Source organism: Leucopleurus acutus (genome assembly GCF_964270905.1).
Source record: "Leucopleurus acutus genome assembly, chromosome: 12".
NCBI lineage: Eukaryota > Metazoa > Chordata > Mammalia > Artiodactyla > Delphinidae > Leucopleurus > Leucopleurus acutus.
In genome coordinates, this window is record NC_139154.1 from 78,781,456 (window position 1) to 78,799,454 (window position 17,999).

Genomic DNA, 17,999 nt, shown 5'->3' on the forward strand with positions numbered 1-17,999 from the left:
CAGTTCTCTCTCATGGGTGATAATTTTGATCTCTTTTAATTTTGCCAATCTCCAGCTCCTTTGCAAACCCCAAACAATGACTCAGGGAGAAAATGTGCCATGATAAATGTCTGCTGTGGGTGAGGAAAGGGTAGAATGTCACATGGCACATACTTCCATTCCTGTTGTATCAAGAGATGTTTCTCCTTTCAGACCCTGAACAGTTAACTATTTTAACAGAAGAATGACTAACTCCAAATCCATGCAGAAAACAGAGAAATTTACACTTGGAAATATGCATCTACACTACCTGAACTAGGACTAATAGAACTCATCTTACATTACCACCATCACAAAGGTAAATATATAAAGTTGCAAAGTATTCATACCAGGTTATCACTGTGATCAGTATTCTAATGCTAACCTTTCTATCCTTAACTGTAGTTGTTCAACAAACATCTTTCTTTAATTCTTTTATCTATGTCTTACCATAATCTGATCCCTTTGTGAGCTTATGCTAACAGCCATACTATCATAAACCTGATAATCTACTTATTTTGCAGACAAGACTTGATAAGGAATCATTCCAAAGAAGCATCTGTTCACCTTCCCTTACAAAGTCTTTACAAACAGCAATAGTGTTCAAATCAGAAAACACTGGACCCCCCTGGCTATTAAAAATGAAAAATCTGCCAAGAATCTCTTCAAGTCTTTGACCAACTGGAGTGCAACGCGTTTTTTTTAAACTTTAATTCTTCAGTATTTTTTTCCAATGGAAAAGATTTTATTCAGATTTAGGATAATAGTTTGGTTGGTTAATTGAGTCTAATAATAAACACCATTCCATTTACCTACATGTTCTGAAAACAGATCTTTTATCCATTCTTTAGATGAGATTTTTCTTTTTACCCTTTTCTTTGTTTTCACTAAACATCTATCAATTTTTCAACCTCAAACCTCAGCAGGGATAAAAAATTTCACAACATGCTATATCAGGCCAGTACTAATATTTAAATAAGTTTTAGGTAGTCTAGTAATATAAAGCTCAGTAGGGATCAGACTCTTAGCTATAAAATAAGAATAAATGTATTTTTAAAACAATGTGTCTGCTTTTCATATACAAAAAAGATTCTTAAGAAATTGTAATTACAGATATTTCGCCATAACTATTCCTTTACTTAATAAACTTTTGTTGAAAGCTTCCTCTGGGCTGGGTGCCAAGGTTGGTACTGAAGATACACCTGACTCTATCCCTGCCTTCAAGAAATTCACAATCTAATATAATTGAGTGCTTCCAACACACATTTTTAAATTATATTTCTCGTTACCTAACAAACGCATCCCCAAAAGTCACATTAAAACTCATCTTTGATAAATTGAGTCATTTTGAATATGCCATTTAAATAATACTGTGGTATGGTGAATGCTTTTACAATGCAAGCAATACTTCTAATTTGGTATTTCGATTTTTATATCTTGAGTTTTCTAAGAGCTATATGTAATTTATTTAGTTAGCCATATAGCTATGATATGTTGGAAAGAACACTTAGAGGGGAATGAACTGGGATTTAAGTACTGAGTTTAATCTTAGGCAACTCGCTGTCAGCTTTACTGTGGCATTCACCACGTTCTCTTATACCACTCATTCCGGGGAAAGCCAGCTGCCACATCATTGAGACACTGAAGCGGTCCTATGGAGAGGTCCATGTGAAAAGTAGCTGAGGCCTTCCAACAAGAGAGCAGTAAGGGACTCATCCTGGAAGTGGATCCTCTAGCCTCAGTCAAGCCTTCAGATAACTGCAGCCCTAGCTGACATCTGACTCCGACCTCATGAAAGACCTTGAGTCAGAGCCACCCAGCTAAGTCATTCCTGAATTTCTGACCCACAGAAATTATAAGAGTTAATACATATTTATTATTGTTTAAGCCACTGAGTTTTTTGGTAATTTGTTATACTGCAATAGATATCTAATACAGTTTGCCAAAGTTCTGTGTAAATAACAAGTAGAAAAATAAGTTAGTAAGAATATCTTTTTTCAATCATTCTCTCAACAACTATCCACAAACAGACCTCTCTGTGCCCAGTTCTGCGCTGGGTCTAGAGTTACAGTGGTGAGCAAAACACAGGCCCTGCCATTGCAGAGCTTACAGTGTAGCCAAGAAGATGGCCGACTAAATAAATAATGACAATGAAGTGTGAAAAGTGCCATGTCAAGGAAATGCAGGATACTTTTGGACCCTGTTTCAAGAGCAGCTAATCTATTCCAAGAAGTCAGGGGAGGCACTTAGAAGGAAAACTTCTGAAGCTAAGAGACTGTTCAGATAAACAGAAGAGAGAGAAGGAGTTGCCTTTTTCGCTTAATCAGCAAATTTGGAAAAGATGAATTTAGCATTGAAAAACTCAGAACTGCCAATATCAACTTCCATTCATTCTTCCAGCCAAAATGCACTGAGCGCCTATTACGGGCCAGGGACTGTTCTAGGCTCTGGAGGTTCATCAGTGACTAAAAAGAGACCAAAATCTCTGCCCTCAATATTGTTCTTAAAGAAAATAGGAAACCATACTTGGAGGGGTGGTAAAATAACAATGGTTAGGGTACAGGTTTTGAATTTAGACCTGCCTCTTACTGGTTTTGTGAACTTGGGCAAGATATTTAAATGCTCTGTGCCTCAGTTTCCTCAACTGTAATAAGAGCAACTAACTCCTGGGTTGCAGTAAGAAAATAAATGAGTTAATGCACATCAAACCCTTAGAACAACATCTAGCACATAGTAAGAGCTCAATTTATTTTAGCTAATTTTGGTTTCCTTGTGATCATACTTACAAAGCCCAGAACTTCACCATTCTTCACTCACTTTCTCCTGTTCCCAGCTGAAGAAAAGGCACAAGGTTAAATTTAAAATACATGAGATCCTCGCAAAGTAGGTCATTTCTGTTTCAGCATAAGGTTGACATCCTGAGTAATTTATTGTGTGAATAATTCTGAAACACAGAAATGCAAATGTACAAGAGTTCTAACCATGTTGCAGATGGAACAATGCTGCTTATCCAAGAATTCGTTTCATCTGTTAACCCCTAAAACAGGCTCTTTCTATACAATACTAAAACAACCTGCTGAGAAATAAGAAATTTAGTATGGTCTAGTCCCAAAGAAACTGCCTTTATATTCAAATACAACCTTTAAGAATAGTTTTGCAATTGATCAAATATTTTGAATGAATAAATACAGACTAAAATAATAATACCAGCTTTGAGAACAATAAACTCTGATTTCTTGTTTCCTTTATCCTGTTCATTTCTCTCCAGCCCAGTTTTGAATGGAAAAAGATGGCCAAGAACGAATGGTTCCTCAAAAATGTTTCATCGCTGGATTTCTTACTAACAATTATTTCATATGTTTCAAGCCCCAGAGAGTAGCTGTAGTTGGAACGCTTCAGTGAAGAGCAGACGATCACAAAATCGTAGACACAAAAGATGGAGAAACCTCTGAGGTCATCTTGTCCACTCCTGTCAACTCAGTCCTGTTCCCCACAGCATATTCTCAGGGGCTTTCAACAGCAACTTGTAAATGATTCCAGCACCACTGGCCCTGCCACCGTTCTCCTGGAGACACCATGCCACGATTTAATAGACTTATGTGTTAGGTTAAGTTTTTTCCTTGATATTCAGCCCAATTTTACCTTCTATTAGCTTCATCCCATTATTCATCGACATACTCCTTTGGACCAGGCTAAGTACCTCTTCTCCTCTTTCAGTGTAGATACCTTGTCAGATTAATTATGGCATGTGCAGCTTCAGCTAGCCACGTTCACAAGGTCCAGCACAGTAGCATTTGGGCAGAGATCCTGGCTCAAAGGCCTCATCGAGAAATCTACAGAAACAATGCCACGGATGCAAGGAGATCTTTTCTTCTTTGTCCCTCATTATCTATTTCCACAGCTTCCTCAAGGTTCATGTTTGTTAAAGGCAGCAATGTTTGATACCCTCAGTTTTCCCTAAAATCCTTCTCTTTCTCTCCATTCCTTTTTCTGGCTCTAGGACGATCAGAAGGGGCCTCAAGAATGCCCCCCTTCAGACGGCAGTTTACCAAGCCATGGTCTTTTACATCCCAATAATAGATCCCAATATTGACTCCAGCCTTTTGCCCTAGGACAGAACATTCCTGTTCTAACTCCCTAGATTGCCTTGGATTTATAAAACTGAGGAGAAACTGGTTTCAACTGGGCTTTATTCATATTTCCAATGTAAGATGCCAAGTCTGTGTGCTGCTTTGGGGGAAAGCAGTTAATTCTGTGTGTGTGCGTTTGTGTGTGTGTGTGTGTGTTCACGCGTGTATGTGCATATGCCTCTGTCTTTGTAAAATCACTCGTGGTTTGTGAATTTTGTAATTGTCTTTTGGTCATCAAAATTAGTAGCGACTGTGGAACACATTTTGCCACATGCTACATCCTAAGAAATTTTGCCACACCCTAAAAGAGAAACATTTTCTATCACAACTCAATGCAGAATATGTATGTGTATACACATATGAGTATATAAATTTTAAATATATATATATGTATAACTAAAATAAAATGTCAGGAAACAATATTTATCCTCACCTAATAGCAAATCCTCTATTTGCTATTCTCATCTTTTTCAATTATTTAAAAATGATGGGGGACTCCCCTGGAGGTCCAGTGGTTAAGACTCTGCACTTCCACTGCAGGGGGCATGGATTCAATCCCTGGTCGGTGAATTAAGATCCCGCAAGCCATGCGGCGCGGTCATAAATAAATAAATAAATAAAAATAAAGGGACTTCCCTGGTGGCGCAATGGTTAAGAATCCATCTGCCAATGCAGGGGACATGGGTTCGAGCCCTGGTCTGGGAAGATCCCACATGCCGCGAAGCAACTAAGCCCGTGCACCACAACTGCTGAGCCCACATGCCACAGCTACTGAAGCCCACGTGCCTAGAGCCCGTGCTCCAGAACACAACAAAGAGTAGCCCCCACTCGACACAACTAGAGAAAGCCTGCGTGCAGCAACGGAGACCCAATGCAGCCAACAATAAATAAATAAATAAATACATTTACTTAAAAAAGTAAAATAAAGTGAAATTAGGCTATCAGCACTGGTCTCAGCATTGGTAATAATCAACATGGTGATGAGAACGGACAAAGTTCTCTGCCCCTTAAAGTTTATCACTGAAGCCAGGGATCCTTCATTAACGCTGGAAGGCAGACCCCTTGCAAATAGTAAGCAGTGCTCCCTCTGGACATGAGGTGGTCCTCGCTCCCTTCCTTCCAAAAGGATCCTTAAACCCTGTTTTTTCCATGGTTATAAGTGCTGCATAGGAGAAACTTCAGTCCAACCTTGACCTTTCTGCTGAGGCCAACATGCAATGTGTTTATACATTCAAAAAGCCTCGTAAATCATTTTGGCTTCAACAGAAACCTAGCTGAAGAGACAAACTAAGGGTAGTGAAGAGGAAATGAGTAGCCAAGGTAATCTGAGATGGAACACGTAGACATTTCAATTGACGATTTGGAGTCAATCTCCAGCCAAAGATATTGACTTGCAATTTTTACCACATCAGGCCTCTGGATCATTTTAAAATAATGTTGACCTCCCTCCCTGAATCTTTTAAGGCTTAGGATATATGTGGGGTAATAAAAAATGTGAATAGATTGAGAGCTTGGTTCTTATGAAGTAAGATGGTTCACTTCAAGTTAACCTGTCTAGACATGTGAATAAAGTCTTTTAAAAGTAGAAGGCCCAACAGGGCCAAGATAGGTTTTTCCAGGGCTGTCCTGTGGCTGAATAATGTTCCATGAGCTCAACTCACTTCATGGAACAACTTTAAAAATAAGAGGGAAATAATAAATCCCACCGTATGGAAATCTCTTTGGCCTCCACTTAATCTTCTGCCTCCTCTCTGTATCATAGCTTTCCATAGGTGGAACTAAATGAGCTAATATATGTAAGGCGCTTAAAGTAGTACCTGGGACAAGACCAGTGCTATATCACTGTGTGCTATTAACCAGATGGAGACCCCACAGGAGGCAAAGCCAGACTAGAGCCATTTTAAGTCCTGCTCAAGAGGACTGGGGTCCTGTGTGGACTGGATCCCTGGAGAAGAGGGGACTAGTGGCGAGCACTTGGCCATGTCAGGGGCCATGCTAGCCACAGGGTCTGGAGCCTCTGGAGGCCCCAGGAAGGTGTACATGAGGGAAAGTATCAGCTGAAACATCAGCTGGATCCAGAGATCCTGAAGCTGGCTTACAAGAGTGCAATTCCCACCAGGACTTTTTATGCTCTGTTCCCTAGTCACTCCCCATGCACTAACCATGGGGGGCCAATTACAGCAGCCAGCCAGAGGGCAGAGAAAATTACCAAGAAAGAGACAAGATGGGAATTCCCCCCACCTCCAACCCAACCACAAACATGCAACCCACAAGGGGCTCTCACCCCACACAGAGAGATGTGACCTTCTCTCATACTGGGACTCTAGGTTACTACAGAGGATTGGGTATTCTAAGGACAGTGAGAGAAGGACAGGTTCTCCAGAGAGCCAATAAGATGTATTTAGAGATATATATATACATATATTGTGTATATGTGTGTGTATATATAGATAGATTACATATATATGTGCACATATCTATATATACGTATATATTTATAGAGATAGAAAGAGAGATTTATTTTAAGGAATTGTGGAGGCTGTCAAGTCCAAAATCTGCAGGGTAGGCCAGCAGGCTAGAAACCCAGGGAAGAGTTGTTGTTGCAGCTCAAATCCAAAGGCAGTCTGCTAGCAGAGTCCCCTCTTCCTATTTTCTATTAAGTCTTTTTCTATTAAGGCCTTCAACTGACTGAATGAGGCCCACCTACATTATGGAGGGTAATCTGTTTACTCAAAGTCGTCTCATTTAAATATTAATCTCATCTTAAAAATACCTTCACAGAAACATCTAGAATAATGTTTGACCAAATATCTGGGTACTGTGGCCTCCCCAAGTTGACACATAAAAGTAACCATCAGAGATAAAAATGTTTCACGTTGATGTTGATCATATCCCAAAAAACAGGCTTTTTTGATGTACCTTTTACACACACACACACACACACACACACACACACACACACACACACAATTCATTGTGTGCTTTATGTGTTAAATACATTTACATAGATATGGACTTTGTTTTCATATTTTGTTACTAATGTTGGATAGTTTTCTACTCACCAGTAGTAGAAAGTAGCATTAACACACCTTGTCTCCCCCAAAAGACCATAAGTTCTGTGTAGGAAAAAAAAGGTCCATCTTCCACGTCTTTGTAGCACCACCCTGGTGCCAACACGTACGTACTCTATGTTCAAGGTGTATGTACTGGCTGATTAGCCCTCCTTTTGAAACAGGAATGCCAGGCCTCCATCTAAATCACATGACTGTATTTTTAGGTAATGAAGTTAACAAATGCAGAGTCCCTGGGTAGAGAATTTCTCCTTTACTTGTAGGCAAAGCCAGGAGCGGAAAAAGGAGGGATGGAGGGAGGGAGAGAGGGAGGGAGGGAGGGAGGAAGGAAGGAAGGAAAGAAGGAACAAAGGAAGGAAGGAAGGAAGGAAGGGAGGGAGGAAGGAAAAGGTCAAGGAGAAAAGCAGAGGTATTTACCACATTAGCCATTGGGTCACATTTGCCACCAGTCACCCTTTCCCTTCCTCTGCTAAACAGAATGGCAATTATAATGACTTAACTACTCGTGGACACGTTATAAAGATCAGTGAGGTAATGCATGTGAGAGCACTCTTTAAAAAATACAAGTGAATACAAATATCAGGTATTTCTAGACTCTGCCCTGGAGAGTTTTCCTACTAGCCTCCCTTTAGGAGGAGCCAACAGAGCTAATTGGCAAGAACGTAAGGCAACAGCCACGTTAGGGTGAGACTCTGGAACTTTCTATCCGGTTGGTACCCCCACCGGGGTCCCTCAAAGGGAACATACCAGCAAGGCCTGCTCCCAAATAATCCTCTCATTAGCCTACTGTACATACCTAATACTCACCCACCGAAGTGTCATTCCTTTGGGTTAATTCTCCTCCAAAGAATCAGCATATTAAGTTATAATTTACAGCATTTTCTATTTTAATGTGCCTTGGTTTACTGACCCCCATTCTAACATCGCAGCCCAAAGAAAGACCATCGTTGGAGAGTAGAGGAAAGAGGAATCTGTGAAAAACCTTATTTTACAGATTGGGAAACCGAGACTCAAAGGAATGAATCTAATTGTCTAGCATCACATAGCTAATCAGTGACATAACTGCAGCAATCTCTCAAGCCACTGTCTTCTCTCCTATACATACTCCCTGTTGACAATTTCTCTGTACCAAATGAATTAGAAAAACTACTTTGTTATTAGAAATCTACTAGACTAATGGACTCTATTTAGCACCTAGCCAACTTACAGGCACACAACAGATACTCAATAAATGCTTTTTGATTAATTATTAATACAACTTTATGGTAGGGCACTAGTGTTATTTTTCCAATTGCTTTCACATTTATAATCTCATTTTTATCTGCATAGCTAATAGGGCAGGTGTTACCAATTCAAGAACAGGAAGCTAAGGCTCTGAAAGGTTACACGCCTTCCAAAGTAGGCAAAGAGCCTAGTTAGAACTCAGGTGTCCTGACTTGCTGCCAGTGTTCTTCTATGGCCCAGACTCAACGACACGGCAGGAGCCAAAAGAGTTAATATGGGTGCAGCAGCAGCAGCAGCAGATGGCTGCTTGCCCACTGATGGAGGTGACTTTGTATCCTCAGGAACCTGTCTCCACCCTCATGATAAGGGAGGGGACAGGCAGGCACTGGCTTTATGAGCTCGATTTATAATGGGGAAACACCGGGCTTGCCAACAGGGCTCAAGAGGCATCTGGCCTCGTCCTTCAGGATTCTCGGGGTTTCACCATCAGAGAGTCAGCCCGAGTAGTCACATCATTTCTCCCTGTGTCCTCTAAAAGTTCTTTGGGAAAAATTGATACTTTTTTCTTTCAGGATGCACACACACATACTTTTTTTTTTTTTCTATTTTTGCGGTACGCGGGCCTCTCACTGTTGTGGCCTCTCCCGTTGCGGAGCACAGGCTCCAGACGCACAGGCTCAGCAGCCATGGCTCACGGGTCTAGCCGCTCCGCGGCATGTGGGATCTTCCCAGACCGGGTCACGAACCCGTGTCCCCTGCATCAGCAGGCGGACTCTCAACCACTGCGCCACCAGGGAAGCCCCACACACATACTTTTTACATAGTTTTGAAATTAATTATTTACATATGACTATTTTTTCCAACTAGACTCTTGGACAACAGTGTCAAACCTTTTGTCTTGTTTTTATCTTTGTATCTCTAGCACCCCACTTGAGTAACACAGAACTTTGACAAATGTTTGTTGAAATGAAGTTAGGGTGGCTGAAATACTCCTGGGGAGGGGTAGAACATTAAGTCACAAACTCTTCAGTCTGAATTAGCTTGTCCTGGGTCTTTAGTGAGGACAGGTGCTCTGGGACAAATGGAGCCCCAGTCTCTTGAGGGCATGAAGCAATGAGAGATGGAAGGAGGAGCTGGCTGAGGATGAGTCCCCAGTGGACAAGTCCTGACCCCAGAATCCCAGACTCCAAAACTGAGGTGCATCTTACGGTTAAGTCCCTTCAGTTCCATTTGAAGAGCAAGACTGTTCAAACATTAGGATTCAGGACAGGAAAGTTGCAAAACCTGACACCAACTAAGCTCATGGAGGACTATCAAGGCATTAAGTCCCAGAGAGGGCCCTACAAGGTCTGCCCAGGCCTCACCCTCCCCTCCCACAAACAGGGGTTCAAGGAGCAGGTCTGGCCAGTATCGTTGTTCAAAGAAAAGAAGTGAAGCAGAAATGACTGGGGCTACCTGGGTGGACCACTGATGTCTTCTCCAGGGATAACTGGGGTGCTCATTTACCTTCTTACTTCCAGGTCAGCTTTCCCCAAAGGAGTACAAAAATGTGCCTCTCCTGGGATGAGGCCAAATATTCAGTGATCTGGACACAGGGCTTGGTGGGGTCTGATGGGATTACTCAGTAAGTGGAAAAGTGGAAGAAGGAATTTCCCTGTGCAACATATGGAAACAAGATTGAGTTCTGAATAAATCAAAACTGTCAACTGTTTGTTTTATAGTCACGGGCCACATTTTTGAGAAAGGGGAATATAGGGTTGCTGTTCTTATCTCTATGGCTCACTGTGGCATTCTTGGATTCTGTTTCTGTTCATCTGTTTGTTGATTTTAGTAGTCTAGTTCTTACTATGTGCCCAACACTGCTCATATATCATCCTATTAAATCTTCCCATTAGATCTATATGTTAGACATTATTATGTCCACTTCCTGGGTAGGAAAACTGAAAGAGACAAATTAACCCAAGATCACACATCTAACAGCCAGCACAGCAAAGTTATCCATAATCAGTCTCAGTTGACTCCAAAACCCTTGCATTCTCCAGTATTCAAGGCCACTTCTTTGTCCCACCATCTACCTCCCCTGCTTCAATAAGCCTTTTCTAAGGACCAGTTAGGTGCAGAACATTGTGCTGGTTCAGGTGGGAGTGACAAAAGTAGTAGAAGGCCTGGTCCCCTACCCTCAAGGGCATCATCAATAATGAATAGAGAAAGCATTCAACAAATGTTCATTACTTGAATTATAGCGCATGACTAAGGGATCTAACTCCCTTTGTATGATCTGAGATATGAAGATAAGTCAAATGCCATGGGCCCCCCTCAAGATGAAGACTTGAAAGGGCCTTATGCCACCTGGAAGAACTTGGAAATTACTCAGTGTACACAAAATTACCATCCATGGCTAAACATTTTGGGTTCAACCATTTTTTTTTCCCGTAGAATTTTAAAATCCAGGTATTAGGAAAGCCTTCTTCCATTTGTTTGGGAAATCAAGGTACACAAGTAGTAAATTTAAGCTAGGTCAATTTTTCTTCTTTAGGTTATTAATGTTAGGATCTTAGAATAAAACTGGAAAAAAACAAAACACACATTGAAAGAAAAGTAGTTACGGGAAGGAACTTACACCCAGAATGAATCTGTACACGAAGTAGAACCTGAATCATAGTACACAGCCAGGCATTTCAAATCCAACAAATATTTACTGACTGCTTTTCCATAAAGCCCACACTTACAGAGTCCCAATGCCTTACAATGGACTGTAAGACCCTTTATGGGTCTGGTTGCAGCCTAACCTCCCAGCCTTCTTCCTCTTCCTAAAACACACCCTGTTCCCCAGACATGAGCTACTTCACTCCATGCTCTTCCAAGCTGCTGTACCTTTGAGCACACTGCTCCTTCTGCCTGAGCAGATTTTTCCCCCACTCACCATCTAGTGATTCATCTTTCTAAACCTTCTCTGGTACCTCCTCATTGATGTCTTCCTCCACCCCCATATAATACTTGGGACATAAACAAAGTAGCAAGAAGTTCTGGATTGAGGCCAGGGTGAGTGCACTGCTGAGAATCAGAGGTGTTTGGGGCTATCTGGTGAGCTGGTAGGGCAGGAGCTTCCTGGATCATAACTCTTCCTACAGGAAATGCAGTCAGGTAGGAGTTCATCATTGGGGCAAGAGTCACCAAGCAGGGTGGGATGTCTCAACTGCAACCCCCAATGACCTTGTGTCTGGTTCCCAGGGACAGAGATGGCTATGAGTAAACCCTAAAAGCTCTATTCCCTCCTAAACCTCTGCAGAATGTTGGAGGCAGTTCCCTTGGGTTCCCCTATCGGTGTATGTCGGGTGGTGTTCACACCCCAAGGAGGCTACAGTCAAAGCAGCACTTGTGGCCAAAGAAGGGAGGGGTGGGGAGGGCATCTGCAGAAGGGTAGCATCCAACAGCAAGGACAGCTGAGCCCAGAGGTTGGGGTCCAGAGAGTGGCCATGACAGAACCAGAGGAAGGAGAAGAATGGATAGATGTCCTTCAGCTGCCCAGACTTGGGTATGAGCACACAGGAGACAGCTGGGGAGCCCAACGCCAGGACGAGCTTCCCACAGAGCTGCGGCAGGAACAGAGAACGGTGACACACGACATACAACACCATCAACTTGTTTGGTGTTGGATGGATGTCCATTTCCCACCCTGCCCTTTCTAGAAAGAAAAAGCCACAGAGGCCAAAAAAAGGAAGTGATCTTGCCTAAGTCTTTTGTATCCCTCCAATGGAAACTTGCATAACATCTGACACATAGTGCCTGGTATTCAAGACATGAATGAATGAATGAATGAATGAATGAATGAATGAATGAATGAATGAATGGCTAGGGACAATGTTAGGGACATTGTGCTCGTCTCAGGAAAAGTAAACAACATAAACAAGAACACAGAGATGGGATTGAGGAGGACATGGAGAGAAAACACCAGTCTGACTCAAGTTAAAAGTGAGTATTAGGGAGTGGTGAGAAATTAAATTAGAGGGGGAGGTTGGGGCTAGGGATGGAGAGCCTGGAAATGAGAAGGAGAGGAGTTTAGACTTGGGGCAACAAGGCAAACAAAAGTATTTGGAGCCAAGGCTTATTCTACACACCAACCAGTTTGTGGTCAGTGAGAAAAAAAAAATGTAACTTCAGTCAAACATTTGGTTTGTTAGGTTCTCCGTGAGGTTAAACGATCAGTTGAAAAGTTGTTCTCTCAACCAGTTAATTTACTTAGTTTTCAGATTTTCAGGTTTGGTTGTGGGGCGGGGGGGTGTATTTTTATTTACTTATTTTTCATTGAAGTATAGTTGATTTACAAATATTGTGTTAGTTTCAGGTGTACAGAAAAGTGATTAGTTTATACATATAAATATGTATATATCTATATTCTTTTTTTCAATTCTTTTCCATTACAGTTTGTTACAAGATATTGAATATAGTTCCCTGTGCTATACAGTAAATCCTTTTTATCTATTTTATATATGGTAGTGTGCATCTGGTAATCCCATACTCCCAGTTTATCCCTCCCCACCCATTCTGCTTCGGTAGTTTGTTTTCTATGTCTGTGAGTCTGTTTCTGTTTTATACATAAGTTCACTTGTACTGTTTTTTAGATTCCACATATAAGTGATATCATATAATATTTGTCTTTCTCTTTCTGACTTACTTCAGCTAGTATGATAATCTCTAGGTCCATCCACGTTGCTGCAAATGGCATTACTTCATTCTTTTTTATGGCTGAGTAATATTTCATTGTATATATAAACCACATCTTCTTTATCCATTCATCTGCTCATGGACACTTGGGCTGCTTCCATGTCTTGGCTATTGTAAATACTGCTGCTATGAACACTGGGGGTGCAGGTATCTTTCTGAATTAGAGGTTTCATCTTTTCCGGATTTATGCCCAGGAGTAGGATTGTTGCAGTTATCATATGGTAACTCTACTTTTAGTCTTTTAAGGAACCTCCATACTGTTTCTCCATAGTGGCCACACCAATTTACATTCTGGGGGGATATTTTGAGGACAAGGTGCAAGTTTGTTTTTTGTTGATTTAATTGTATAGACATAATGTTCATGTTAAGCCTGTTTCATAGACAAGAACAATGGAGATCAGAGAAATGAAAAGAGCTTTCAATGAGACTTGGCATCAAATAGACTCCCACATACCTGGTCTGATTGCTGGACCAAGAGTCTTCTCCAACTCTGCTCCCTTCATGTGGGTATTTGAGTGAGTAGCCTATCTCCACTAGATGTCTGTGCAGTTCTCAGAGCCTTTTATAACTGAATTGCTCTGTTTCTGGCTTCACTCACCTCACAAGCCCCCAGTTACTGAAATCACCAGTGAGACATTAATTAAGATTTTCAGAATTACCACACTTCATCAGAATCTGCTTTAAGTTCCAAAAGATTTCTCTGCAATCTGCTTTATTCTGTTTCTTCTTTGGCTTGTGAGCAAAGTCTGGTAGGGCTGAAGGAGACAGACGAGGAGGGAGGGAGAGAGGAGCAGGACAGTTTGCTTCCTGTTAGGCAGCCCTATTAACCTGGGTTTCCCCAACCTGAGAGGGAGCAGATTTCATGATGCTTACTGGGAGATTTTCCTTCCAAATTTCTTTAAAGCCCTCTGAAAATCAATTAAAACGGCAGAAGGAAAAAGGAAAGAAGGGACAGAGGGAAGGAAAAAAAAAAGTCCCCCCGGTTTTAGGTCTTCTCTTTGCCCCTATGGAGATGGCTTCCAAATAATTCGTGACCACTTAAAACATCTGCCCCAACTGTTACACATGCCCTTCAAATGGGCTTAGAATTTTACTACATTTTTAGCTAATAAAATTCTCCTGATTCATAGAAAATGCTCTCCAGGTAGAGCATGCATTGCCCCAACTCCACTTCTGAAACTTGCTCATTGTAGGCAGATGTGCCATTATTGGCTGATTATATTTTATCGATGATTTCCCTTTTCCAAAACAGATGTTTCCAAAGTCTTGTCTCCATGACAAAGTGCCAAAGGCCCAGTCCTCATAAACCATTTAAAAGGAGCCAGTGAGAACATTCACTGTGGAAAAGGTAGTACATACCCCCGTGCAGATCCCGGATAGTTTTTTAAGGTGATTTAATTATAATGATAATAACTTGATGGTCATATTTCTAAAAGGGGAAAATATTAAGACTTCTAGGTACTTTTATGGTCATGTATTATTACGCCAGTGAGAAATGGCTTTTTATCCAGGTATCCATACCTGATTATAATAATGAAAATAATGTTATATATTTATAGGCCCCAAATTGCAAAGGCCCTTCAGTGCTTCATATCATCATCATTATTACTATAACAGTTAATTATACACAGACAGTCTGGGCATGCAAGTAAGAACACTTGTCTATAATCTGACTCATTCACAATGGTAAGGCCAGTGGTTTGAATCCTGGGAAGGATGCTGGCGAGCAAAGGTGGCTGCTGCTTCACAAATGCCTCATGTCAGCAGGAATGGAGGTGATGGTCTCCCAGGGAAGGGAAGCTTGAACTTTCAACGCTGCTGCCAGAGCTCTGACCTGGGGATGAGCCTTCGATGGGACTGGCCTGAACTGGCTGGTAACCACTTGGTTTGGAGACCTCTGAGACCATCCCAATTTCAAAGACTTTTCTCTTTGGACAGTATATTAGTTTGCTAGAGATGCCATAACAAAAAAACCACAGGCTTGGTGGCTTAACTAACAAATTGATTTCCTCACAGTTCTGATGCTAGGTGTCCATCACCAAAGTGTTAACAGAGTAGGTTTCTTCGGCCTCTGTTCGTGACTTGTAGATGGCTGTCTTCTCCCTGTGTCTTCATATGGTCTTCCCTCTGTGTGTGTCTGTGTCCAAATCTCCTCTTCTTATGACACCAGGCATATTAGATAGAGCCCACCTTAATGACCTAATTTTAACTTAGTCACCTCTTTAAAGGCCCTATTTGCAAATATAGTCACATTCTGAGGTACTGAAAGTTAGGACTTTAATGTATAAATTGGGGGAGGGGGGCATAAATCAGCCCATAGCAGACAGTATTCCAATTCTGGGCTGAGAAAATGTGTATTGTGAGTATGATCCATACAGTCCCTTCCACCCAATCTTCAACCAAAATCTGGCCTTCTAGTTAGAAAGGTGAGAGGTAGACCCTTTCCCCATGATTTTCCCATGGCTCCCTTCCCTTGGTTCCCATTTTGTGTTAAGTCCAAAGTCACCTCCTCAGAGAGGCCTTCTCTGACTGCAGAAATTAATATTGTTGTGCACCCCAGATCACAATGCCCAATTTACTTTTGTCTTAGCGCTTACCACTATCTGAAATAGGCTTGTTCCTTTGTTTACTTTGCACAGTGTGTCTCTCCCACTAGACTCTAAATGCCAAGGCAGCAGAAACCTTTGCATGGTTTATAGCCGTAGAGTTATGGTCCAGGGCCTAGCAAAGAGTCTAGCACACAGCTGGGATCAAAATATGTTTGTAAATGACTGATTTTAAAGGGTAACAAGAAGAGGAATGATACAAGGGGGGTGTAGTCTGCCTGGAGAAAGGACAGAAGGCCGTTTCCCAATAGTTTTCCAGAGGGCTTTCGTTCCTTGGTGAACGTACCAAGACCCAGACATAAGGCTCAGGGACCAGGTTTGTCAGCACCCAAAAGACAAATCTATACTTGGAGGAGGACCCGCATGATACCAAGCTCACCAGGCTGATGTACTAAAAGGGATGCTTTTTTAGTAATTCACACTGAGCCAGAACTGTCCCAAGGACTGGATACGTAAAATGCATGGGACCAGCACATTCTACCCATGCAGATAGGCCTACAGGGGAAGCCAAACATAACCACAAGGTGATACATGGACTCTGAGAAGGGGAGTGTGATTGACTGAATATTTAATCACATCTAGCTAAATATTCTGATCTCACAATAGGAATGGTCTTGCCAATCGCACTGGAAGAGGCATATTCCAGTGGCAAAGGCTCCTGGCCAGTGCTTTCAGGGACAATGCCAGCATTTGCTTCAAGGGCTTTCTAGCCAATCCCTCTTCTCACCGAGGCATTCTTGCTTTAGGCCCAAAGAGAAAAGCACAGAGAAAAAAGAAGCATCAAAAGTTAACCAATAAGCAAACCTCACTGTTTCCTCACTATAAACCATCTTCTCCCCAAAATCATTCCACCAGAAAGCACCAATTTAAGGACTTATTGCGCTATCCCGACAGCCAGTTTCTGAGGAGAAGAGATTATAATCTATTGATGAGGAATGGAAAAGGGATATGTACTCCCTGGGGGCTAAAAGATTTAATATTTTTGTTTGGTTGGTTTTTTGGTGATTTTACTTCTCTCTTCTTCTTGTTTGGCTCTTGATACACCAATGGCTGGAGAAGGTATCGGTCTGTCAGGGATGCACTGCAGAGCCTGCCCAGAGTACGTAAATGATAAACATACTTATGTTAGCTGTTATCACTCTGGAGCCAGCAAGCTGGAGGGTAGGTATATTAAGTCAGATCATTCCCAAACACGGTGGGAGAAAGAGAAGATAGAATGGAAGAGTTTATTTTGTTTCTCCCAGTAGGTCAGTTTTAGAATCACAAAGTGCTCTAGGGTCACTTGGAAAATAAAGAAAACGGAATGTATCCGACCGCTGCCCAGGCTGAGGAAGCAAATCCCCAAATCACACAGAACTAGGAAGGATTTGGTTTCATTAAAAGCAGCCACTGGCATTTGGCCCCTGAAGATGAAAGCAAAAGCCCCTTAAACAGGCTCGAACACAAGCTGAATTTCCGGACAAGTCCCCGGGGTGCCAGGATTGTTTCAAAGCAAAGCATGAACGTCCACATCTTCCCAGAGATTGGAAAAAGCAGGGAAGTTCCAAACACATTTATCCCAATAGGAGGAGGAAACAACATGCTGGGTGCTACAGAGACTCTTCAATTAAACTCATGACAACCATATCCAGGTTCCTATTCCCATTTTACTGATGAGGACACCGAGGCCTCCGTGAGGTCCTAGGGCTTGCTGAGGTTCACATAAGTGGCAGTCCCAGAAATCCAACAGATGTCTTTCTCTCTCTCTGTTTCTTTCTTCCTTCCTTCGGGCTTTCACTGCTGCACGCGGGCCTTCTCTAGTTGCAGTGAGCGGGGCTACTTTTCATTGCGGTGCTCGGGCTTCTCGTTGCGGTGGCTTCTCTTGCTGAAGAGCACGGGCTCTAGGCACGGGCTTCAATAGTTGTGGCACGCAGGCTCAGGAGTTGCGGCTCGCAGGCTCTAGAGCTCAGGCTCAGTAGTTGTGGCGCACGGGCTTAGTTGCTCCGCGGCATGTGGGATCTTCCCAGACCAGGGCTCGAACCCATGTCCCCTGCATTAGCAAGCAGATTCTTAACCACTGCACCACGAGGGAAGCCCCCAACAGATGTCTTTCTGACATCAAAGTCCAAGTTCTCTCAACCACGTAGAAAAATGAATATTTCCAAGTCAGTGGGTCAGATTCTCACCAGGCCTAACCTCTCACGTCATCATAAATCAGGCCCTTGGGCCTTTTATCAATACTTTGA